Below are 26,217 nucleotides of genomic sequence, written 5' to 3'. Positions count from 1 at the left end.
TAACCTTTGTGCAATCACGTGCAATCCATACTGGGCCTAACACCGTCTGAGCCTGCCTCCTGAGACATATATTTTGAATGTGTACGCTATCCATACATGTTATCTGGGGATACGGTACCCTTTCTAACCTTTGTGCAATCACGTGCAATCCATACTGGGCCTAACACCGTCTGAGCCTGCCTCCTGAGACATATATTTTGAATGTGTACGCTATCCATACATGTTATCCAGGGATACGGTACCCTTTCTAACCTTTGTGCAATCACGTGCAATCCATACTGGGCCTAACACCATCTGAGCCTGCCTCCTGAGACATATATTTTGAATGTGTACGCTATCCATATATGTTATCCGGGGATACGGTACCCTTTCTAACCTTTGTGCAATCACGTGCAATCCATACTGGGCCTAACACCGTCTGAGCCTGCCTCCTGAGACATATATTTTGAATGTGTACGCTATCCATACATGTTATCTGGGGATGCGGTACCCTTTCTAACCTTTGTGCAATCACGTGCAATCCATACTGGGCCTAACATTGTCTGAGCCTGCCTCCTGAGACATATATTTTGAATGTGTACGCTATCCATACATGTTATCCGGGGATACGGTACCCTTTCTAACCTTTGTGCAATCACGTGCAATCCATACTGGGCCTAACACCGTCTGAGCCTGCCTCCTGAGACATATATTTTGAATGTGTACGCTATCCATACATGTTATCCCGGGATACGGTACCCTTTCTAACCTTTGTGCAATCACGTGCAATCCATACTGGGCCTAACACCGTCTGAGCCTGCCTCCTGAGACATATATTTTGAATGTGTATGCTATCCATACATGTTATCTGGGGATACGGTACCCTTTCTAACCTTTGTGCAATCACGTGCAATCCATACTGGGCCTAGCACCGTCTGAGCCTGCCTCCTGAGACATATATTTTGAATGATTACGCTATCCATACATGTTATCCGGGGATACGGTACCCTTTCTAACCTTTGTGCAATCACGTGCAATCCATACTGGGCCTAACACCGTCTGAGCCTGCCTCCTGAGACATATATTTTGAATGTGTACGCTATCCATACATGTTATCCAGGGATACGGTACCCTTTCTAACCTTTGTGCAATCACGTGCAATCCATACTGGGCCTAACACCATCTGAGCCTGCCTCCTGAGACATATATTTTGAATGTGTACGCTATCCATACATGTTATCCGGGGATACGGTACCCTTTCTAACCTTTGTGCAATCACGTGTAATCCATACTGGGCGTGAGAACGGCTGGCGAGCTGTTAAGCAAGCTACAGCACCTGTGGTTTGCACACGTAAGTTTTTCATTTTTTCAGGAATGACGGTTAGGCCTAATTCCGGAACTGCAGTTGACCTGCACTTACTGGGAAATCATTGTTCGCGGGTAATAATTGTAATCAGTGATCCCCATCACTAACGTTGTTCAGCGGGTTATCTGCACCTGTAAGCGACAAACGCTGGTCTTTTCAGTGTAGCGCCCATGCAGCCACGGACATGTAAGGGCATGACACACCAGTTATTGGCCAATCTCATGTTCCAGAGCCTCACGTGTCCCTCTAGTAAGCCGGACTCGGACCGCGGGGCATGACGTAGTCTCGTTTGTTAACGGAATTAAGCTTGCAATGTGTGCATCTGTTCTGTAGCTGGCATGGTTGAGGTTTCCCAGGTGGAGTCGAATTTAACCGTAGGCTCCACTCCTGGTGGTGCCCTTCTGGACATTCCTTTAAGGTTCAGCTTTGCAACCATACTGCCCACGTAAAACAAACACTTTGCCTTCATGAACGCTGTTTGGAGGGTCATGACTCGTGGGAATAACGCCGCCCAAACAGTTAACCTGCTAGAGAGATCGTTCGTTGCTCCCAAGCATGACATCACACTCCCTAGGAAGAAGGTAATGCCACTGTGGCGACCGTACTCCTGGGGGCGACACAAGTGCACTGATGCCCAGCCACTGCTCGATGAATCTGCTGGTACATTGACCCAGACCACTACATTCCCCTCGCACGCTACACGGCCTGAATCTGACCCTGATGAAACTCAGGTTACCCTTCCCATATACAGTTCCATCTTACACGGTGACAAAGAGGAAGCTGCAGATGAAAGTGCAGGTTCGGCCCACCCGCCATCAGACACACCACCGTACTATCAGAGGCCCTGTGCCAGTGCCGTCGCCAACGAGTGTGCCCCCCCTGCTTGCTCAGGATCACAGCACTTGCAAGGTTGAAATACTGTGCAGTGAGATGGAAGATGGGGACGGCGAGGAGTCCAGACTAGTACAGGGATTCCCTAGCGAGGAGACTTATTTGATTGTTTTCAATGTTGGGACAGCAATTTTTGGGGAGCACTATACTCTGGAGAATGATAGATGGGGCCCACCATACACTGGAACATTCCAAAGGTGGACATCAGACACTGGAGCAGCATTTACAGGGCCCATTATACACTAGAGCATTAGAAATGGGGCCCATTATGTTTGGAGCATTATTTGGGCCCATAAGACAGTGGAGCTTCATCCATGGGGACCAACATATACTGTAGCATTATGTGGAGCTCATCATATACTGTTTCAAACATTATATGGGACCAATGATTCTGTATGGAGAAATAGATGGGCCTTGTCATGAGATGTAAAAAGTGAAGTATTTTTCATTGTACTATACCGCTATTTCTGTGCCGTATCGGAGCATGATGAGTTGTGGTATGTGTTAAAGGGGCGCTCTTTCGCCCAGGGCACATGAAAACCTGCAGCCAGCCCTCCCCCCCACAACTTTAGCCAAATATCCCCCATTTTTCAGTGCGTAACTTGTATTATGAAGTTAATTAAGGTTGACAAGCTTAAGTAAGAAGAATTGATGCTTTTGGCATTCAAATGGGCACTGTAGGTGTGTTTCCTGTCCTCCTCTCACTGCCGACTTTTATTCCCCATTGACTTACATTGGGTTTCGTGTTTCGGGACGACCCCGACTTTTCCCTATAATCGGATGATCTTGCTCGACCCGAGTTTTGGAAAAGTCGGGTTTCACGAAACGAAACTCGACCCTAAAAAACCAAAAGTCGCTCAACTCTAATGCTCAGTAGTGTGCGTGGCTTCCACGTGCCTGTTTGACCTCCTTTTGACACCTGGGCATGCTCCTGATGAGTCGGCAGATGTTGTCATGAGGGATCTCCTCCCAGACCTGGACTAAAGCATCCGCCAACTACTGGACAGTCTGTGGTTCAATGTGATGTTGGTGGATGGAGCGAGACATGATGTCCCAGATATTTTTCAATCGGATTCAGGTCTGGGGAACGGGTGGGCCAGTCCATAGCTTCAATGCCTTCATCTTGCAGGAACTGCTGACACACTCCAGCCACATGAGGTCTGGCATTGTCATGCATTAGGAGGAACCTAGAGCCAACCACACCAGCATATGGTCTCACAAGTGGTCTGATGATCTCATCTCGGTACCTAATGACAGTCAGGCCACCTCTGGTGAGCACATGGAGGGCTGTGCGGCCCTCCAAAGAAATGCCACCCCACACCATTACTGACCCACTGCCAAACTGGTCATGCTGAAGGATGTTGCAGGCAGCAGATCGCTCTCCATGGCGTCTCCAGACTCTGTCACGTCTGTCACATGTGCTCAGTGTGAACCTACTTTCATCTATGAAGAGCCCAAGGCGCCAGTGGTGAATTTGCCAATCCTGTTGTTCTGTGGCAAATGCCAAGCCTCCTGCACGGTGTTGGGCTGTGAGCACAATCCCCATCTGTGGATGTTGGCGACTCAGATCATCCTCATGAAGTTGGTTTCTAACCATTTGTACAGACACATGCACATTTGGGGCCTGCTGGAGGTCATTTTTCAGGGCTCTGGCAGTGCTCCTCCTGTTCCTCCTTGCACAAAGGTGGACGTAGCGGTCCTAAGGCCCCCTCCAAGTCTCCTGGTGTACTGGCCTGTCTCCTGATAGTGCCTCCAGCCTTTGGACACTACTCTGACAAACACAACAAACCTTCTTGCCACAGCTTGCATTGATGTGCCATCCTGAATTAGCTGCACTACCTGAGCCACGTGTGTGGATTGTAGAGTCTGCCTCATGCTAGCACGAGTGTGAAAGCACAACCAACATTCAAAAGTGACCAAAACATCAGCCAGAAAGCATTGGTACTGACATGTGGACTGTGGTCCCCACCTGCAGAACCACTCCTTTATTGAGTGTGTCTTGATAATTGCTAATAATTTCCATCTGTTGTCTATTCCATTTGCACACAACAGCATGTGAAATTGATTGTCAATCAGTGTTGCTTCCTAAGTGAACAGTTTGATTTCACAGAAGTTTGATTTACTTGAATTTATTTTCTGTTGTTAAAGTGTTCCCTTTATTTTTTTGAGCAGTGTAAATCTATATATCGTGATTACTCGCTAATCCCGCCTCCTGCACAGCAGCTCCGCCCCCCACCACATCACCATACATAATCCCCCCCACCCCATTACCACACACAATTCCGCCCCCACCACGTTACCACACATAGTCCCGCCCCCCACCACATCACCACACATAATCCCGCCCCCACCACATTACCACACATAATCCCCCCACCACATTGCCACACTTAATCCTGCCCCCCATCACATCACCACACATAATCCCGCCCCCCACCACATTATCACACATAATCCTGCCCCCACCACATTACCACTCACAATCCCACCCCCACCACATTACCACACACAATCCGGCCCCCCCACCACATCACCACACACAATCCCACCCCCCACCACATCACCACACATAATCCCACTCCCACCACATCACCACACATAATCCCGCCCCCTCACCACATCACCGCGGTTAATCCCGCCCCCCACCACATGACCACACATAATCCTGCCCCCCACCACATCACCACACATAATCCCACCCCCTACCACATCACCACACATAATCCCACCCCCCACCACATCACCACACATAATTCCGCCCCCACCACATCACCACACCTAATCCCGCCCCCCCACCACATTACCACACATAATTCTGCCCCCCCACATTACCACACATAATCCCGCCCCCCCACATTACCACACGAGGCTCCGTCCCCCCACATTACCACACGAGGCTCCATCCCCACACATTACCACATGAGGCTCCATCTCCACACATTACCACAAGAGGCTCCATCCCCAGACATTACCACATGAGGCTCCGTCCCCACATATTACCGCACGAGGCTCTGTCCCCACACATTACCATACGAGGCTCCGTTCCCCCACATTACCACACAAGGCTCCGTCCCCACACATTACCACATGAGGCTCCGTCCCCACACATTACCACACGAGGCTCCGCCCCCCACATTACCACACAAGGCTCCGTCCCCACACATTACCACACGAGGCTCCGTCCTCACACATTACCACATGAGGCTCCGTCCTCACAAATTAACACACGAGGCTCTGTCCCCCCACATTACCACAAGAGGCTCCATCCCCACACATTACCACATTAGGCTCCATCCTCACACATTACCACACGAGGCTCCATCCCCACACATTACCACATGAGGCTCCATCCCCACACATTACCACATGAGGCTCTGTCCCCACACATTACCACACGAGGCTCCCTTCCCCCACATTACCACATGAGGCTCCGTCCTCCCACATTACCACACGAGGCTCCGTCCCCTCACATTACCACACAAGGCTCTGTCCCCATACATTACCACACAAGGCTCTGCCCCCCACATTACCACATGCAGCACTTCTTTTCTATATAATTCAACCACTTCAGCCAAGGTAAACATACATTTAATTGCATCCGCAAGATTGCAAAAGTTGTGGACTACCTTCCCCATCACATGCGTATAAAATGTGTGACATTGTTGATGTGGAAAGGGAGAAACAAGAATCTGAAGGACTGCAGTTTCTGCTGAACCTAGAACAATGAGGCGCCTTTGAAACAATCATGAATGCAGTTAACAATCCAACCACATCACAAAAATGCTTTTTTTATCTGGTGCAGGAGGTTGTGGAAAGACTTTCGTGTACAAGGCTTTGACATCTACTATACTTGGGAATGGTGGCATTGTAAAAACAGTTGCTCCTACCGGTTTGGCAGCTACATTACTAAAAGGTAATTTTAATTACGATTACAGAATACTGAAAAACGTAAATTTAAGATGTCTGTATTGAAGATTTTTTTTTGCTTTACACAGGCGGTAAAACAGTCCACTCCGGATTTGGAATTTCAATTCATTTGAATGAGAGAACTGTATCAAGTATTAAAGAAGGAACCTCAGTCTGCCAAGAGTTTCAGGATACTAAACTTATTATATGGGATGAAATTTCAATGTCTCACGTTCATCTTTTCAATGCCGTTAATAGAAGCTTATGTATTCTCCTTCACAATGAAGAACCTTTTGGTGGGATCCCGATTGTCGTTGGAGGAGATTTTTGTCAGCAAGCTCCAGTTGTACTTCATGGAAATTGCGTTACTATTGTAGAGGCATGTGTCAAGAGCAGTCCAGTCTGGAAATCCTTCAAGGAACTGAAATTAATCAGGAACATGCGAGTCAATCATGATGAAGTTGAATTTTGTGAGTGGCTGCTAACTGTTGGATCAGGAGTTGAAGATGGGAATCTGGTGGATTTTGTGAAGCTGAGCAAAGACATTCTGACTCATGACGTTGTGACGAGCATATTTGGGAATGACCTGAACTCTCTCACTCCTGCTGATCTTGCCTCCAGAGCAGTACTATGCCCTAAAAACTGTGACACGCTGACAATGAACAAGTGTTAAACATGCTTAGAGGTCAGACTAAATCATACTTCAGGGTCGACAACATTTCATCCTGTGAGACAGAAGAAGAAAGATTTCAGTACCCCATCGAATTTGTACATTCCGTAACTCCTATGGGCCTCCCTCCTCATATGCTGAACCTTAAGAAAGGCTGCTGTGTCATGCTACTCCACAATCTAAATCCAAAGGAAGGACTGTGTAATGGTACTCGATTAATTGTAGAAACTCTTGGCACAAATCTCATCGACTGCAGTATTTTTTCTGGGGAGCGTCATGGTCAAAAGGTTCTCATTCCAAGAATACCATTGGACACTAGTGGAAATTGCGATATCCCATTTAAGTTAACAAGAAAACAATTCCCACTTTGTCTGGCTTATTCCATGACAATTACAAAATCGGAAGGGCAAACATAAAATAAGATTGGTGTTCTCCACGTTCTCCTACTTGATCCTGTATTCACACATGGTCAATTATACACTGCATTCTCTAGAGTAACAAGTTGTAAATGTCTTTCAGTTCAAATTGTACCTGGTAGAAGTCAAGTGAAGATCTTTGAAAATGACGAAAATGACTATACATTTAATTGTGTTTACAGACAAATTTTAACTTAATTTATGTTTCGTTATGAAATTTGTTTAGATGCTGGAATGAATAAAAAATGCACATCTTACTGAATCCAGTTTGTTTTTGATTTTACACTGTGAATAAAATGTATCATTAGTATTATTCAGATTTTTATTGATTATTATTGTTATTAACTTCATTTTAATTTAATTTACAACCTGCATAAGCGCTATTGAATGTTATCATTATTTACTTTAGTTTAATCACCAGCAGCGTTAATTAGATAGCAATTAGCATGCCGAGAGTTAGCTGGCTGGAAACAGCTAGTATATATATATTTGTGTGTGTCACTGACATCTATATATTTATATATGTATTCTATGTGTATATATCTATTGTTTTGTGAGCTGACAGTGTGATTATATAGTAGCCGGACATGAATTGCCGGCTTTTCAAAGGACACAAGTACGCATAAATCGGACAGCACTCGCATGGTGCGAGTGCTGTGCGATTTTTTTCTCGCACCCATAGACTTTCATTGGCAAGTCTCTGCCGATATACGGTGCAAATCACAGCATGCTGCGATTTCACTCGCATGTATAATATGGCCGAGAATAAAACGGTGGCCCATAGATTAACAGCGGTCCGAGTGCTATGTAATGTTTTATCGCATAGCACTCATCCGTATTCCTTGCTAGTGTGACTCCTGCCTCATCGATAGACTATTCCATGGTCTGGAATACATTTTGAATGTATATAACCCTCAAAAAACATCTTCAAAAATTTAGGCTGTGTGCACACGTTGCAGATTTGATGCTTTTGTCGTGTTTTTTATGTGCAGATTTGTGACAAAACCTGATACCATCTAAGTGAATGACAAACCTGATGTGTCATGTACACGTTGAGCTTTTTTGACTTGCCGATTTGGTGCTGAAAATAATCTTCTGTATGTAATTTATCTTTTTGTATTTGGCCTGCGTTTTTCACCATTGACATCACTCTAGTCAATCAAAGATGCAAGCAAAAAAGCACCAAAAATATGCATTTTACGGCTGCATTTTTTCTTCCAAGAGATGCATAAGTTGCGTAGAAATTTTACTCTACATGTGCACATACCCTTATTGGCATTATATTGCTTACCCATAGACTTCCATGTTCCATGTTATATTCCAACATTTTGTTGGTGTATAACCCTCAAAAGTGTGCAGCCTTTATAAGTCTAGGAGTACCAATACATAACAATTTAAACTGAAAGTGTATGAGCCCCTCTTCTATGTCTAATACAGGGTGCATCTGAGTCTCTTTGAAACCCTTGTTTTTTGCAGTTCTTGCATCCTTCATAAATTCAATTGAAATATCCTATTTTTAATAAAAAAAAAGCTATTTTGGTTTACTTAAATATTTTTTTTTAAATCTTTTTTGTATACAAGTCTTTATACACGAAAAAATGTTTCTTAACTTTTTTTCCTGTAAGGCTGGAGTCACACACAACCATTAAAAAAACGGTCCCATTTTAACGGTGCGAAATCGCACAAAGGTATCTTAACCATTGATCCGTTTTTGATGCGATTTTTCATAATTCATGCGATTTTAATCGCATGTAAGGATCCGTTTGACATCCGTCTGGCGAGATTTTCTCGCAGGGTAGCTAAATGGACATATAATGGAGCCCAATGACAGGTTTCCCTACACAAAGAATGAATAGATCTAGACACACATATATATATATATATATTTTATACATGTCATAGAGACAAATTTATATATATATTTCTAATTCATACAGTTCTTCATTGCAGAATAGCCGCAGAAACATTTGCCAGCTTTTGTATAATTATTCTCCTGCCCGACATGAAATGACACATGATTTACATATAGTTAACCATTTCATTTCATTTTTTTTGTTATGTCTATCACTATTAATTAGATGAGGGTTTGAGGGTAAAATTTTGGACTTGTAGGGGTTAATTTAAGGGGTTAATTCATTGTATTAAATTGCAGGGACTCCTGCTGACATCACTGAAGCTGCAGGGAGTCCCCATAATTTCATACAACGAATTAACCCCTTAAACTAACCCCTACAAGTCCAAAATTTTATCCACAAAACCTCATCTAATTAATAGTGATAGACATAAGAAAAAAAACATGAAATGAAATGGTTAACTATATGTAAACCATGTGTTATTTCATATCGGGCAGGAGAATAATTATACAAAAGCCGGGAAATGTTTCTGCGGCTATTCTGCAATGAAGAACTGTATGAATTAGAAATATATAAATAAATGTGTCTCTATGACATGTATAAAATATATATATATATATATATATATATGTGTCTAGATCTATTCATTCTTTATTTAACTGGTCTCTGTGATGTTACTGTATTGGAAGAATTGCCGGCTTTTGCTAAAGGACACCGGGTGCGATTTTATCGCAAGTCACACATCTAGTCCATTTTTAGTCCCATTTTTTCTCGCCCCATAGACTTGTATTGTCGAATCCGATCCGAAAATCGGTGACAATCGCAGCATGCTGCGATTGTCTCGGTCCGAGGATCGGAGGCGATCAAAAATCGCATGATGGGAGCTGCCCCATAGAATAACATTGGGACGAATGCAATGCGATTTTTTATCGCATTGCATTTGTACGATTTAATCGCCAGTGTGACCCCGGCCTAAAATGAAATTTCTCATCAGTGTGAACTGTTTTATTGTCACTCCTTAAAGTGGAGTAAAAGTGTGACACCATTGTTCTCAGCAGGGATCTGGGAGTCAGAGATGCTTCTAGGGGTCTTCCCCATGCTGTTCTCCATCCATTCTGCACCTTCCCTGTCCACTTGAATATTTCCACTGCCCCCTCAGACCTCTTTGTAGGGTCTGCTGGAAAAAAGCTCGGATTTCCCATTTTATCCCATTATATTCATTGCTTTAAACCATTATTTGAGTATTAGGAATTACTCGGTTCGAGCAATGAGCCCCCGAGCATTTTAGTATTTGATCATCTCTAGTATGTGAATAATACCGAGCTTTATTTGACAGGAGAAATATAGGAGAGATGCAGCAGCAGTGACAAATTCAGTGTGATCAGTGCAGTTTGCAGCCATGCTGCTGCATTTTAATTACAATTACAAATGTTTCTTCACTTTTTATGCACTGAAAAGTGACAGCAAGATCGCAAAACAGTTTTTACAGAAAATAAATATGAAATCAGAGGCAGATGGGGTGTTTGCTTGTGACAAGCGAATATATTGAGTTTTTGCATTTCTTTTGCAATCTTTTTTATGAATGGGAAAAAAATGTTTAATAACGCAAAACATGGTTCCACAAATCAAGACAATTATTGCCAACTGTTTGTCTCACAGGTGTGCATGTCACAAATAGTTTTTTTTACCACATTAGTAACACATACACCACTAATACCAAGGTTAAAGTGCTACTTTTTGGACATGCGCCTAGATAGCATTTCCTATTACTTTGATTTTGGTAAAGTGGTTTAAAAATGGGAAAAAAAATTTAAAAAAAAAGGAAAAAACCAACTGAGCTTGTTTGCTTTTGCACACCTGTTTGTCAACCAAACAATGCACACCTCCATTGTGGCTTGATGAAACATTTTGACTTCTAAACATGTACCTACCTACCAAGCATGTCTTAGTTGTCCTTTTTGGCAAGTGGTAAATAATTGAAGTTAAAAAACATGTCAAAAATTAATCATCACGCTGTGCAAAATGTATGGTAAAAAATGGCAATGGACAGGATACTGTAAAAGAAAAAAATAAAACATACCATGACTAAGAATGAGGGAGTCACAATCATTAGAAGCACCACCACCTCCACTGGCAGCAGCCATTCTGAACAAAAGTAGTAAAATTGCCTTCTTTTTATCCCAAGCAAGGACATGGCTGTGTAGAAGCGGAGAATGTTCTGGAATACACTGGAGAATAAAAACGCATTTTGCAATAAAGTTAATTCCTGCAAAATTAATTTCTCCTATTATACTCTGGAGTTTATCCAGACATCAGAATATAATAAATACAACATAAAAATTGAAAACCTAATATTAATTTCTTAATGTTCCCAGTACCCCCATTGCTTCCATTGACTACTGCCCATCTGTTTGGTATTCAAGGCTCTTCTTTCCACAGGTGTCTACACTCTAGAACTAGGAATTTGGCATTGGAGTTTAGATTATAGTATTTTTTCTATCTTTTGGAGGCCTTCTACAGTTAATCAAAATTATGATCACTAATGGCCGCCTTATGCTAAATTCTAGAGGAGTAAATTACAAAAAAATTGTATTCTAGAGAATATGGATTATTTTGAAAAGTCAAGCGAAATTCAACTCCTTTTGCATTACTTGAATACATGGCACAGCAGGATGATGTTAAGTCTGATGGCGACACTATCAGTTTGAGTCAGTTTTCTGCACAGAGCAGTCAGATCACAAATGACTGGAAGGGAAAATGCTTGTTTTTAAAGAACAGGAAAGTCTATCAATGCACCGTGTTATTGACTTAGGGTCCCGTTTCACATAGCGACCAGATAACGATAGGACCTGGTAGGGATTGCTGGTGTGTCGCTACGAAGTCGCTAGTAAGCTGCCAAATAGGCAGATCTCTTCAACTACGCACCAGCGATCCTGACAATGATACGATCTGGTAAGGATCACTGGTGCGTTGTCACACAGCAGCTATTCTGAACGATTCCAGCCTGCGTCCCTGAGTTCTGAGTTGCCAGCGAGGTCGCTCGTCGGGTCAAACACAGTGATGCATGCTTGCCAGCTGGACACCGACGATGAAAAAATGGCCCAGGACATTCGAGCACGGTCAGCGATATCCGGTGGGGGGACCAGTTGCCACTATGTGTCACATGTAGCGAGATCGCTGGCGAGATCGCTGTTGCGTCACAAAATCAGTGATGCATCAGCAATCTCGCTATATGAGATGGAGCCTTTAGTTGTTGGTAACTACTGAATTACCATTCAATTCTACGGTGTGGTCATTTTGGCAATAAACAGACATTGTTTGAAATAAACAGATTGAAAGGGGTCAGATTATTGTTTAGGACATGTCAGACAGTTATATGCATCTTTTCAGGGTGATTGGAGTCTCTGGGAAAATTTGCTGAATCTGGCGAATTTAAAATTCAAAAGAATCTATAATCTCTATATAAATACTTCAATCATTTGATAAAGCAAAAACTAAGCTTTCTGTCTTTTTGGCAGCCTTTCCTTTGCTTTATTCTTTCTAGTTATTTCTTTGTAAAATAGTTTTTGCCACCTTTAAAATTGTCACTATAGTTATATATCATCAACAGTTTCTGCAAAGTGCATCTAAGTAGATACATTGTGAACAGAAGTTGTGTTCCAAAAGTATTATTATTACATTAACTATGATATAAATAGCATTGGCCACACTGAAAAAAAATCAGTTCTTCATAGTTGGAGTATTTAATAAATACAGTCTAATTAATTTTCCAGGCATTTCTACAACTGCAATATGCTGTGAGAAAATGTAACAGAAGGCTAAACTTAGATTGTGAGATTTTATTTTTATTTTCAATTCTATAACTTTGAAGTTTTTAAGTTAAAGGGGAATATATGTTGCCTTTGATAAATAAGCAGAGATTGCTTGTGGATTTAATATTATAATTTTTTTTCATATTTCACTGCCATACAGTGGGGAAAAAAGTATTTAGTCAACCAACAATTGTGCAAGGAGTGGCTTCGTAAGAAGCATATGAAGGTCCTGGAGTGACCTAGCCAGTCTCCCGATCTCAACCCATAGAAAACCTTTGGGGTGATTTAAAAGTCCATGTTGCCCAGTGACAAGCCCAAAACATCACTGCTCTAGAGGAGATCTGCATGGAGGAATGGGTCAACATACCACCAACAGTGTGTGCCAACCTTGTGAGGACTTACAGAAAATGTTTGACCTCTGTAATTGCCAACAAAGGATATATAACAAAATATTGAGATTAACTTTTGTTATTGACCAAAGACTTATTTTCCATCATAATTTGAAAAATTAATCTTGCCAAATCAGACAAGGTGAATTTTTTGTTTTCTCATTTTGACTCCCATAGTTGTGGTCTACCTATGATGTCAATTACAGGCCTCTCTCATCTTTTTAAGTGGGAGAACTTGCACAATTGGTGGCTGACTAAATACTTTTTTTTCCAACTGTTTATCATGTTATTTTCTAGTTTTAGGATACCTGAATATGCTAAGCAGTAATGTGGCAGAAAAAACTGAAGCTAAAAACAGCTACAGGTATTTATTTTACTCACTTTTATAGCAACTTTAATTCCACAGTGCTATACAAACATTAGCATCAGTGTGCCCAATGGGACTCACAATACAGTATAAGTTCCCTATCAATGTGCCTTAGGAGTCTGGGAGGAGACCAAAGTATCGGGAGTAAACCCACACAACCATGAGAAGAATATACAAACTTCTTGCAGATGTTGTCATTGGATTTAAACCCAGGACCCCAGTGCTGCAAGGCTGCACTGCTAACCACTGAGACACCTTGCAGCCCTTATGCTTCTTAAAATTTTACCTCACTTGTGGATGTGAATTTTTTAGGATTATTTCAAGCACAGAGAGGTGAAATCTTAAAGACTGACATTTTGTCATGGAATGGAGTACATTTTTGCTATAAATTACATAACTTTTTTGACAGAAATTATAGTTAATCTGTCAGGGTGCACCAGAACAGGTCCCATCCATTAAGATCTGTCTATTTTTAAAAAAGTTGCCTGTGGGCAGGTCTCTTCTTGGTTTCTCTGGATAAGACTCTGACTACAGTCCCACCCAAAGACCAAGCATCTCATTAACTGAAAACTTCTAACACTAATTACACAAGAACCACAAATGGATTTATTCACCCCAGGTATCATTTTAATCAGTGTAAGAATGCCAACCTAATAATGCCAGTAATGTACTTAGCAAAATCCTGCTGACAGCTTCACTTTAAGGCTGGTTTCACATTAGCATGTTGCATTTCGGCACGCACGGCGCACCGTCAAAAGTGCGCAGCACGCTACTTTCACACTGGCAGCGTAAGATCTGCGCACCCTATGCTAAAGATAGGGTGCGCCGATCGCATGCGTGCAAATGCGATAGTAGGCGGTGATCCCGGATGGGGCGGGCAGGGAGCCGGATCGGGGCGGGACTTACCGACGCAGTGCGCAGTGTTGTTTTAACGCTAATGTGAAACCAGCCTAACTGGTGAACTGGTATAAATTGCTTAATGAATGGGACTAAAAGTTTCCTCTTCTTTTCATTTTGCTGAATTCACATGAATCAAATTGCAAATCTTGCAGGATAATCTGAAAGTTTTCTTTAATCCTTTCATGACTTGATGTATATCTACATCAAATGTCATGTACCCCCCTTTGATGTGGACTATGGCACTGAGTCCACATCTTTTCTAGCACAACATCAGCTGATTTGATCACCTCTCATGTGCCCCTAACAGTCACTGGTTGAATTATGATCCATCTGCAGCTGTTAGCATGTTAAATATCACTGTCAATCTCATACAGTAGAATTTAACATGCTCAAGCTGAAAGCATGTTAGTATATATATATATATATATATATATATATATATAGTGGTGTAGTAACCACTGTGTCCGCTAGGGGGCGCTGTGTGGATGTCCCAAGAGAGAGGATGAGTGGCTGGATCCTGAGGGTAGGTCACATGGGGTGAATGCTGGGACCCGATTGGTCCAGTGTGGAAGGTCCCGCTGAGATGGAGCTTCCTGGTTAACAGCCTGTGGAGTGGCTGTGGGGAATGGCTGCACGTGTCTGAGAGTTCCCAGGGGAGGGAATGAACATCTGCAGTCAGCAGAAGCAGCCATGAGGAGACCCAGACGTGGGTGAGGTAAATGAGGCTAAGAGAGTCTGTATGCTGGACATTGTACAACCTGTGTGAACACAGGGTTTACAGAGTGAAGCTATAATGGGCACTCTGCTGTTTATATGCTGTTGCATATTGCTTTGGTTTATGATGATGAATAAACCTCATCGACTATATGATGTTTCATGAAAACCCGTGCTGGATCTGGTTTTGTGGCGGCTAAGTGAGAATCCCCTATCTGAATGACAGCGCTACCTCACTTTATATATATATATATATATATATATATATATACATGTATATATATGCATATACACACACACACAGTACCATTCAAAAGTTTAGGGTCACCCAGACAATTTTGTGTTTTACATGAGAATTCACACTTTTATTAATCAAATGAGTTGCCAAATTAATTTATAATCTAGTCCAGATATTGAAAAGGTTCAAAAAAAAGATTTTTTATTTGAAATAATAATTTTCTCCTTCAAACTTTGCTTTCATCAAAGAATGCTCCCTTTGCAGCAATTACAGCATTGCAGACCTTTGGCATTCTAGCTGTTAATTTGCTGAGGTAATCTGGAGAAATTTCACCTCATGCTTCCAGAAGCCTCTCCCACAAGTTCATTTAGCTTCATTGGCACTTTTTGTGTAACATACGGTCAAGCTGCTCCCTCAACAGCTCAATGGGGTTGAGATCTGGTGATTGCACTGGCCACTCCATTACAGATAGAATACCAGCTGCCTGCTTCTTCCCTAAATAGTTCTTGCATAATTTGGATGTGTGCTTTGGGTCTTTGACCTGTTGTAGGATGAAATTGGCTTCAATCAAGCGCTGTCCACAGGGTATGTAATTGTGTTGCAAAATGGAGTGATAGCTTTCCTTATTCAAAATCCCTTTTACCTTTTACAAATCTCCCACTTTACCAGCACCAAAGCAACCCCAGACCATCACATTACCTCCATCATGCTTGACAGATGGCATCAGGCACTCTTCCAGCATCTTTTCAGTTGTTCTGTTTCTCACAAATATTCTTCTGTGTGATCCAAACCCCTCAAACTTGGATTCGTCTGTCCGTAACACTTTTTGCCAATCTTCCTCTGTCCAATGTCTGTGCTCTTTTGCCCATATTAATCTTTTCCTTTTATTAGCCAGTCTCAGATATGGCTTTTTCTTTTCCACTCTGCCCCTGAAGGCCAGCATCCCAGAGTCGCCTCTTCTCTGTAGACGTTGACACTGGCGTTTAGCGCGTACTATTTAATGAAGCTGCCAGTTGAGGACCTGTGAGGCATCAATTTCTCAAACAACAGACTCTAATGCACTTGTCTTGTTGCTCAGTTGTGCAGCAGGGCCTCCCACTTCTCTTTCTACTCTGGTTAGAGCCTGTTTGTGCTCTCCTCTGAAGGGAGTAGTACACACCATTGTAGGAAATCTTCAGTTTCTTGGCAATTTCTCGCATGGAATAGCCTTCATTTCTAAGAACAAGAATAGACAGTTGAGTTTCGCATGAAAGTTCTTTTTTTCTATTCATTTTGAGAGTTTAATGGAATCAACAAATGTAATGCTCCAGATTCTCAACTAGCTCAAAGGAAGGTCAGGTTTATAGCTTCTCTAATCAGCCAAACTGTTTTCAACTGTGCTAACATACTTGCACAAGGGTTTTCAAGGGTATTCTAACCATCCATTAGCTTTCTTACACAGTTAGCAAACACAAAGTACCATAAGAACACTGGAGTGATGGTTGTTCAAAATGGGCTTCTATACACCTATGAAGATATTGCATTACAAACCAGACGTTTGCTGCTAGAATAGTCATTTACCATATTAACAATGTATAGAGTGTATTTCTGAATCATTTAATGCTAGCTACATTGAAAAAACTGTGCTTTTCTTTCAAAAATAAGGAAATTTCTAAGTCACCCTAAACTTTTGAATGGTAGTGTATACAGCTCAAAAAAATAAAGGGAACACAAACAGCCTGTTGCAAATGGAATAGTGTTCTCTTTATTTTTTGAGTAGAATATATACACAGGGTGAGCCATTTATATGGATAGACCTGGGTGGGCCATTTATGAAGTTGGATCCAAAATGGGCGACTTCAAAATGGCTGACATTGTCACCACCCATCTTGAAAAGTTTTCCCCCTTTTATATATATAGATAGATATAGATATATAGATAGATATAGATATATAGTTATATAGATATATATAGTATATACATAAGTTGAGTTCACCCCTGTTGCTTGATTCAAAATAAAACAATAAAAAAATAAAAAATACACATATTTGGTATTGCTGCATACAGAATCACTGGATCTATCCAAAATGTTAAAAATAATTATTCAGAAAGGTAAATGATGTAATGAGAAAAAAATTAAAAGTACGAAAATTAAGTTTTTTTGGTTGCCGCAGCAGTGCAAGAAAATGCAATAACAGGCAATAAAATCATCTTATCTCCCCAAAATAGTATCAATAAATACTGCATGCCAAAAATAAGCCTCCAACCAGTCCCAGATGCCTAAAAATGTATACGCTGAGCGTCTAGGAAAATAGAGCCTTTTTTTTAACAAATTTAACCTTTTTTTCATGACTTAAATAAAAAAGAATCTATACATGTTTGATATCTGCAAACTCAATATGACCTGGAGAATCTTAATAACAGGTCAGATTTAGCATCTATTAAACATGGTAAAAAAAACAATGAACAATTGTGGAATTGCACTTTTTTTTGCAATTTCACCGCATTTGGAATTTTTTTCCCATTTTCCAGTACATTATAGTGTGAAATTAATAGCAGCATTCAAATGTACAACTGCTATGCTTTACAAGTGATCAGACTGCAAAAAGTGAAAAAGTGTGATTAAGTAAAAAAGTAAAAAAAGTGAAAAAAATTGTAAAAATATTTTAAAAAAATTAGAAAATAATAAAAAAATAATAAAAATATATTGTACCCAAAGATAAATATTTTTATGAAAAAAATAAAATAAACAAAAGTACACATATTTGCTATAGCTGGAATACTAAAAAAAGGGCAAAAAATGATGCTTTATCATCATACCGCCAAACAAAAAGTGGAATCACTGAAAATAGTACCAATAAAAACGTCAACTCGTCCTACAAAAAACAATCCCCCACATGACTGTGTCAGACAAAATATGGAAAAATTACAGCTTTTAAAATATGGCAATGCAAAAACTAGTATTTGCAAAAAAAATGTATTTTCATGTGTGACAGCAGCCAAACAGAAAAACCCGATGTTCTGTCCAGACATATAATTGCTGTTTAGAAAGTTTAGTCATTTTTTTATGTCTTCGCTATTAAAGACATATTTTTGTGTGTATTAATCATTCCTATATTTCATATTGTAAGGTAACAGCACCATCTGCTGGCAGTTTAATATATACATTCTAGTTTAATTTGCAATGTATTATGGGAAGTTCCTAGGGCATTGTGGTCTTATTATGACACTGTGAAGGGAACAGCAGCCATTGTTCCTCCATGCTTCAGAGGAGAAAAACACATCACTCATCTTTCTTCATGCTCCTTCAACAACCTGCTCTAAGCATAGTTGGTAAGCACTATCTATGTGTAACAGTCCTGTGTTTATCAATATATTTGCTGTACTAAGTTGGTAATCATCAGTTTGTATTACCCCGTGTTACCTGTATATTACCTCATATTACTGTGTATTGCAGACTATTTGTGTTTTATGCTCTGTGCAGTTATATATTCTGAAATGCTCCTGTTATTGCATTTTATAGTTTCACCCTTTCCTGTCACATCTAGAATCAATGAAAGAAGGTTACAACATACAGCTTCTTTTTCTTAAAGAAGACAGGGGGCTTAGCTACATGCCCCACTACACACCATGCTAACGTGAATGAGGATAGTATACCCAATATAAACCTGGTATCGCTGTAATCGGACTGACCCGAATAATAATGTTGTCTAGTCACTTACACTGCATGAAGAATGGTGTAAGTTACAAATAAAATCAGTTTTTTACCTGCTGTTGATTTTTTCATTCTGCCTCTCAAAGATCGCATTTGTGCTGCACTTTGCGCTGAATGCCTAAGCCAATGTTTCTATGTAAATCTCTGAAATACGTGATTCGGCCGGAACTCCCAATTGAAAATTCTGATCTTTGATTCAGCAGTGTTCGTCTTTTTAGACATGCATAAAATTGAGGTCTGCCACAGTTTTATGCACTTCTGAAAAGAATGACATCATTGTACAGAGATAATTCTGCTACCTCATTATATTGAACAGATCCTTCAGGTGTTGCATCTGAATCACATCACTTAGAGATTTAGATGGAAACCCCAAATTAAGCGCTCAGTGTAGAGCACAGGATAAATGTGATCCCAAACATTATAAAATGTTCCCAATAAAAGCTTCCACTCTATCCACAAAAAAGCAAGTCCCCATTCATGTCCGTCATCTGTCAATGGAATAATAGGGGGCTTCCATGTTACTGGTAGCACAAAGGCTCTGGAAAACTGAAATAGCTCCTCGCCCCACCAAAAAAAATCAGCAAATTCTGCACTCCCAAATCCAAATGCCCCCTCTTCTGAGCCCCAGTGAGCCTAAACCACATTTAGAGTCCACATGTTTGGCATATCTGAAGCATTGAGAGCCTGGCTAATTTACTGGTACATGTTTAAAGAAGCATGAACTGGGCATAACCTACTGGTCACTACAACAGCAGTTTTAAATTCTTACTCAGCAATATCCACTGCTGCTTGTTTCTGGAAAACAGCCGTGTGAGTCAAAATTTTCACTACACCTGTAGATAAATTCCCAAAGGGTTATAAATTCCAAAATGGGGTCACTTGAGGGGTGATTCTTCTCTTCTAGCACTTAGAGGCACTGTATATGGAGTCCGCAAACTATTCTAGTAAAATCTAGGCTTGTGGAGGTAAATCACGCACTGTCCCTCCTGAATCGTTTTGTGTGGCTGTACAGTACTATATAGCCATATATAGGGTATTTCTAAATTCAGCAACATTGTGTGATGTATCTTGGTGCCATTTTTACCCATTTTCCAAAGTGACATTGTAAAATCTGGAGCAAAAACAACATTTTGGTGGCAAAAATGAACATTTTTTTTATTTCACTGCCCAATGGTATAAAAGTTAGGGACCCACCTGTGATTTCGATATGATCACTGCACCCCTAGGTGAATTCATTGAGTGGAATAGTTTGCAAAATGGTCTTTTATGGGGGATTCTGCTATTCTGGCACCACAGGGGCTCTGCCAATGTGACATGGCACCAACAAACCAGTCTAGCAAAATCAGATCTCCAATATGTCGCTTCTTCCCTGCTGAGATTTGCACTGTGCCTCAAAATTATTTTTTAATCACATATGGGGTATCAATGTACTCATGAGAAATTGCACAACAAATTGTGGCATCAATTTTCTCCTGTTACCCTTGTGGAAATAAAAAAATTGGGGCTTAAATAACATTTGTGTGAGAAAAATGTGATTTTTTTTAATTTTAACAGCTCTACGTTCTAAACTTCTGTGTAGCACTTGGGGGTTCACGGTGCTCACCACACATCTAGATACATTTCTTCTAGGATCTAATTTCCAAAATGGGTCACATTTTTGGGGTTTTCACTGTTGAGGCACAATGAAACTCTCCAAACGCGACATGACACCTGCAGACCATTCCATTAAAATCTGCATTCCATAACATCACTGCTTCCTTTCTGAGCCTTGCTGTGTGCCCAAACAGTAGTTTTTACTACATATGGGATATCTGCAGTATCTCAGGTGAAATTGATCAACAAATTTTGGGGTTCATCTTCTCTTGTCAACTTGTGAAAATGATAAAATTGGGACCATAGGGATATACAGTATCATGAGTTCTCCAAACATGACATGGCATCCGCTAATTATTCCAGCAAATTTTGCATTCAAAAAGTCAATTGATGCGCCTTCCCTTCCAAGCCCTGTGATGAGCCCACGCAGTAGTTTCCCCCCACATATAGGGTATCAGCATGCTCAAGAGTAATTGCTAAACAGATTATGGGGTCCTTTTTTCCTGTAACTCTTGTGAAAATAATATAATTTGGTCTAAATTAATGTATTTGAAAAAAGTTAAATGTTCATTTTATCCTTCTACGTTCCAAAATTTACAGTGAAACACCTGAAAGGTTAATAAACTGCTTAAATGTGGATTTCAGCACCTTGAAGGGTGCAGTTTTTAGAATGGTCTCACTTCTGGGTATTTTCTACCATATAGACCTCTCAAAGTCACTTCACATGTAATGTGTGCAATAAAAAAGTGATTTTGTAAATTTTGTTGCAAAAAATTAGAATCGATGATCAACTATTAACCCTTTTAACTCCCAAACAAAAAAAATATGTTTCAAAAATTGTAATTATGTGAAGAAGACATTTGGGAAATGTTATTTATTAACTATTTTGTGTGACATACTTTATTTCACAGCTTTAAAGGGGTTGTCCGGGCTTTTCACATAATCTCAGTACATATCTGGGCTGCATAATTATGACAATAAGTAATTTACTTTCTGTCACTAGTTTGCACGGTTTTCTAGATATTCTGAACAGAACGTCCAAGGGGGGGTGTTATGGCATTGAAATGAGAACTAGTCGTAACCTCCTACTCTACTCCAAACATGCCCTCTATAGCAACAACCCCACCCTCCATAGCTACAGGCCCTCCCCGTCCACATGAAGAAGCCCTCATCACACAGTAACAAATCCTCCCCCTCTTCTAGCAGCCTCACTGCAGAGAGCAGCTGCTCCTCCCCCAGACACACGCTGAACAGTGTTTTATGGAAAGTGAAAGTAGTGAGGAGGGAAAATCGTCCTGTATTCTGGGACAGGCTGCTCCCATCAGTATTTGTGTCATTAGAGACACAGTGCTCACACATACACTGCACCAAATCTGCTGCTGTGTGAAGACATCAGTGACACAGAGCTGTCTCATTCACACAGCAGAGGCTTTGTCACACAACAGATTACATCAGTGACTGCCATCCCCTGTGCAGATTAGAAGCTGCAGACCCCCATCACTGGCCATCACACAGTCTGTTCTCACTGCTGCCAGCAGCCTGGGACAGAGAGGGAAGGAATTACTGATAATGAGTTATGTATTGTAATCATGGAGTGGCCCAGAATACAGGATGATTTTCCCTCCTCACTAGTTTCACTTTCCATAGATCACAGTTCAGCGTGTGTCTGGGGGAGGAGCAGCTGCTCTGCAGTGAGGCTGCTAGAGGGGGAGGATTTGTTACTGTGTGATGAGGGTTTCTTCATGTGGACGGGGAGGGCCTGTAGCTATGGAGGGTGGGGTTGTTGCTATAGAGGGCATGTTTGGAGTAGAGTAGGAGGTTACGAATAGTTCTCATTTCAATGCCATAACACCCCCCTTGGACGTTCTGTTCAGAATATCTAGAAAACCGTGCAAACTAGTGACAGAAAGTAAATTACTTATTGTCATAATTCTGCAGCCCAGATATGTACTGAGATTATGTGAAAAGTGCACCTAGTTCTTCTTTCAACAACTCACAAATTATATTAATTATACACCAGTCATTCTGTCTGTGAATCATTTCTTTGGCTCAAAAAGCTGAATGAAAAGAACAACAAAAACTGCATTTTTCATAATCTCGTGACCTTGTGTGTGCATGCTTAGAACCCTCTAGGGTCCTATCTAAGCTGAAAATCCTGCATCAGAGGCCCAGAGGTTTTAATGCGAGCAGTTACAATCTTCACATGCAGTGAGGACCGGATGGGTTCCGGTGTGGAATGGAGGAGCTTGAGATGTGAGCAGTAAGGTGTGCATAATGATTTGTGTTCTTTTGTCATATTAGATTTAATATGCTCTGGGTTCTAGAGATGTCAAGAGCATAATGACTGATATTACATGTCTGAAGAATAACTTTTCCGCAATTTGAATTAAGTCCGGCATCATACATAACATATAAAAAATCTGTCCATTTTTCACGGCCGTGAAACGCAGAAATGTTCCCTGAACAGTGATCCGTATGTCATCTGTGTGCAATGTGAGGATGTAATTTTCTAGCATCAAAGCATCCGTGTGACATCTGTATGGCATCCGTATGGCATCCGTATGGCAAGATATTCTCGCAGCCTTGCAAAATGGACATTTAACTGATCCATGGCCTCAAATATTCATAAAAACATATATACAGTATATATATGTCAGTGAGACACATATATCTATATCTTTATATTTCATATAGAGCTAGATAGCAGAATCGGATTCTGTAAAATCATTACAGAAGCCGACAGGTTATGATAAATGGTTTTCATACAGTAAACCTTTGCATATCAGTTAGATTTATATATATCCCTCACTAATAATGTTAGTAGTGTTTGTGTGTAAAATTTGTTATCAATATCGCTATGAAATATAATTATATATAAATATGTGTGTCAATGACAAATATATATATACCTATACTATGTGTATGCTTGCATTCTATCTATTCTATTTTAACCTGTTAGTGTGATTTTACTATATAGCACACTGAATTACTGGCTTTTCTAAAGGACACCGATGCGTGCTTCTCGCAAGTCACATGCATGGTCTGTGTGAAATCCATTTTTTTCTCGCACCCATAGACTTGCATTGGCGAGTCTTGGCCATAATACGGTGCAAATTGCAGCATACTGCGATTTCTCTCGCACGTATAATACGGGTGAGAAAAAACGGATCATGGGAGCTGCCCCATAGATTATTATTATTATGCATTTATATAACGCCATTTATTCCATGGCGCTTTACATGTGAAAAGGGGAATATAGACAAGTATAATAAACATGTGTAAGACAAGGGACACACAAGTACATAAGGAGAGGGTACCCTGCCCGCGAGGGCTCACAGTCTACAGAGATGGGTGAGGATACAGTAGGAGAGTAGGAGAGGGTAGAGCAGGTCATGAGGTGGTTCAGTAGACCGAAGATCATTGCAGGCTGTAGGCTTGTCGGAATAGGTGGGTCTTCAGGCTCTTCTTGAAGGTTTCCGTTGATGGTGAGAGTCTGATGTGTTGTGGCAGAGAGTTCCAGAGTATGGGGGAAGCACGAGAGAAGTCTTGTATGCAGTTGTGGGAAGAAGAGATAAGGGGAGAGTAGAGAAGGAGATCTTGAGGTGATTGAAGGTTGCGTGCGGGTAAGTACCTAGAGACCATGTCACAGATGTATGGAGGAGACAGGTTGTGGATGGCTTTGTATGTCATGGTTAGGGTTTTGAATTGGAGCCTCTGGGCAATAGGAAGCCAGTGAAGGGCCTGGCATAGGGGGAGGCTGGGGAATAGCGGGGAGACAGGTGGATTAGTCAGGCAGCAGAGTTTAGGATGGACTGGAGCAGAGCCAGATTGCTAGAGGGGAGGCCAGAGAGTAGGAGGTTGCAGTAGTCGAGGCAGGAGATGATAAGAGCATGCACTAGTGTTTTTGTGGTTTCGTGGTTGAGGAATGAGCGGATCCGGGAAATATTTTTGAGTTTGAGGCAGCAGGAGGAGGCGAGGGCTTGGATATGTGGTTTGAAAGGGAGCACAGAGTCGAGGATCACCTCAAGGCACCGAGCGTGCGGCACTGGGGAAAGAAAGCAGCCATTGACATTGATGGATAGGTCAGGTGGAGGGGTAGAGTGAGATGGGGGAAAGATGATGAATTCTGTTTTGTCCATGTTCAGTTTGAGAAAGCGAACAGAGAAGAAGACTGAGAAAACAGACAGGCATTGTGGGATTTCAGTCAGTAAGGAGGCGAGGTTGGGTCCAGATAGGTAGATCTGCATGTCATCGGCATAGAGGTGATACTGCAAACCGTAGGATTCTATGAGCTGTCCCAAGCCAAAGGTGTAGATGGAGAATAGTAGGGGTCCTAGGACAGAGCCTTGAGGAACACCAACAGACAGGGGGCGAGGTGAGGAGGTGGTGTGTGAGAGGGAGACATTAAATGTTTGGTCTATTAGGTATGATGCGATCCAGGATAATGAATGGTCTACGGTGTCGAAGGCAGAGGACAGGTCCAGGAGAAGGAGGACAGAGTAGTGTCGCTTGCTCTTGGCGGTTAGTAAGTCGTTAGTGACTTAGTTAGGGCAGTTTCAGTTGCGTGATGGGGTCGGAAGCCAGATTGTAACTGGTCAAAGAGGGAACAGGAGGAGAGGTGGGAGGACAGTTCAAGATATACATGCTGTTCCAGTAGTTTTGAGGCGTAAGGGAGAAGAGATATCGGGCGATAGTTAGACACAGAGGATGGATCAGGGGAGGGCTTTTTGAGGATGGGTGTGATTAAATCATGTTTGAAGGATGAGGGAAAGACACCATTTGTAAGTGAAAGGTTGAAGAGGTGTGTTAGAGATGGGATGAAGACTGTGGCTAAGTTAGGGATGAGGTGAGACAGGAGTTGGTCGAGGGCACAAGTGGTGAGGTGTGATCTTGACAAAAGGGTGGATAGCTGATCTTCTGTCATGGTGGAGAAGATGGCTTTTGCAGAACAGGACTGAGTGGCTAAGAGGGGCATTGGGGGCTGCGGGCCAAAGTTTTGTCTGATCTTGTCGATCTTCTGCTTAAAGAAGGAGGCAAAATCTTCAGCAGAAATGAGGGGAGGGGGAGGAGGTGCTGAGTAACATTGGTCCGAGTGCTATGCAACTTTTTTCGTATAGCACTTGTCCATATTCCTCTCTAGTGTGATGCTGGCCTTAACTGGGAAAACCGGTGCAAACAGACAAATTTAAATTCTGCCGCTTTACTTATCCTTAACCCCTTTCCGACATGCACCAAACATATACTGCTCTGTGGGAGCTGCGTTCCTGCAAACAGCAGTATATGTACGGAGGCACGATCGGGTGCCAGTGTCAGCTCTGTGTGAGAGCTGACACTCTCCATCAGAGCCCACGATTGGTGCTAGCAATGATTGTGGGAATTTAACCCCTCTGATGCTGCTAGTGACAGCGATAGAGAGAAGCTCATTCCCT

This window comes from Dendrobates tinctorius, unplaced genomic scaffold (genome assembly GCF_039654945.1).
Source record: "Dendrobates tinctorius isolate UK_male_01 unplaced genomic scaffold, ASM3965494v1 ptg000064l, whole genome shotgun sequence".
Lineage (NCBI taxonomy): Eukaryota > Metazoa > Chordata > Amphibia > Anura > Dendrobatidae > Dendrobates > Dendrobates tinctorius.
Note: the sequence above shows the minus strand (reverse complement) of the source record.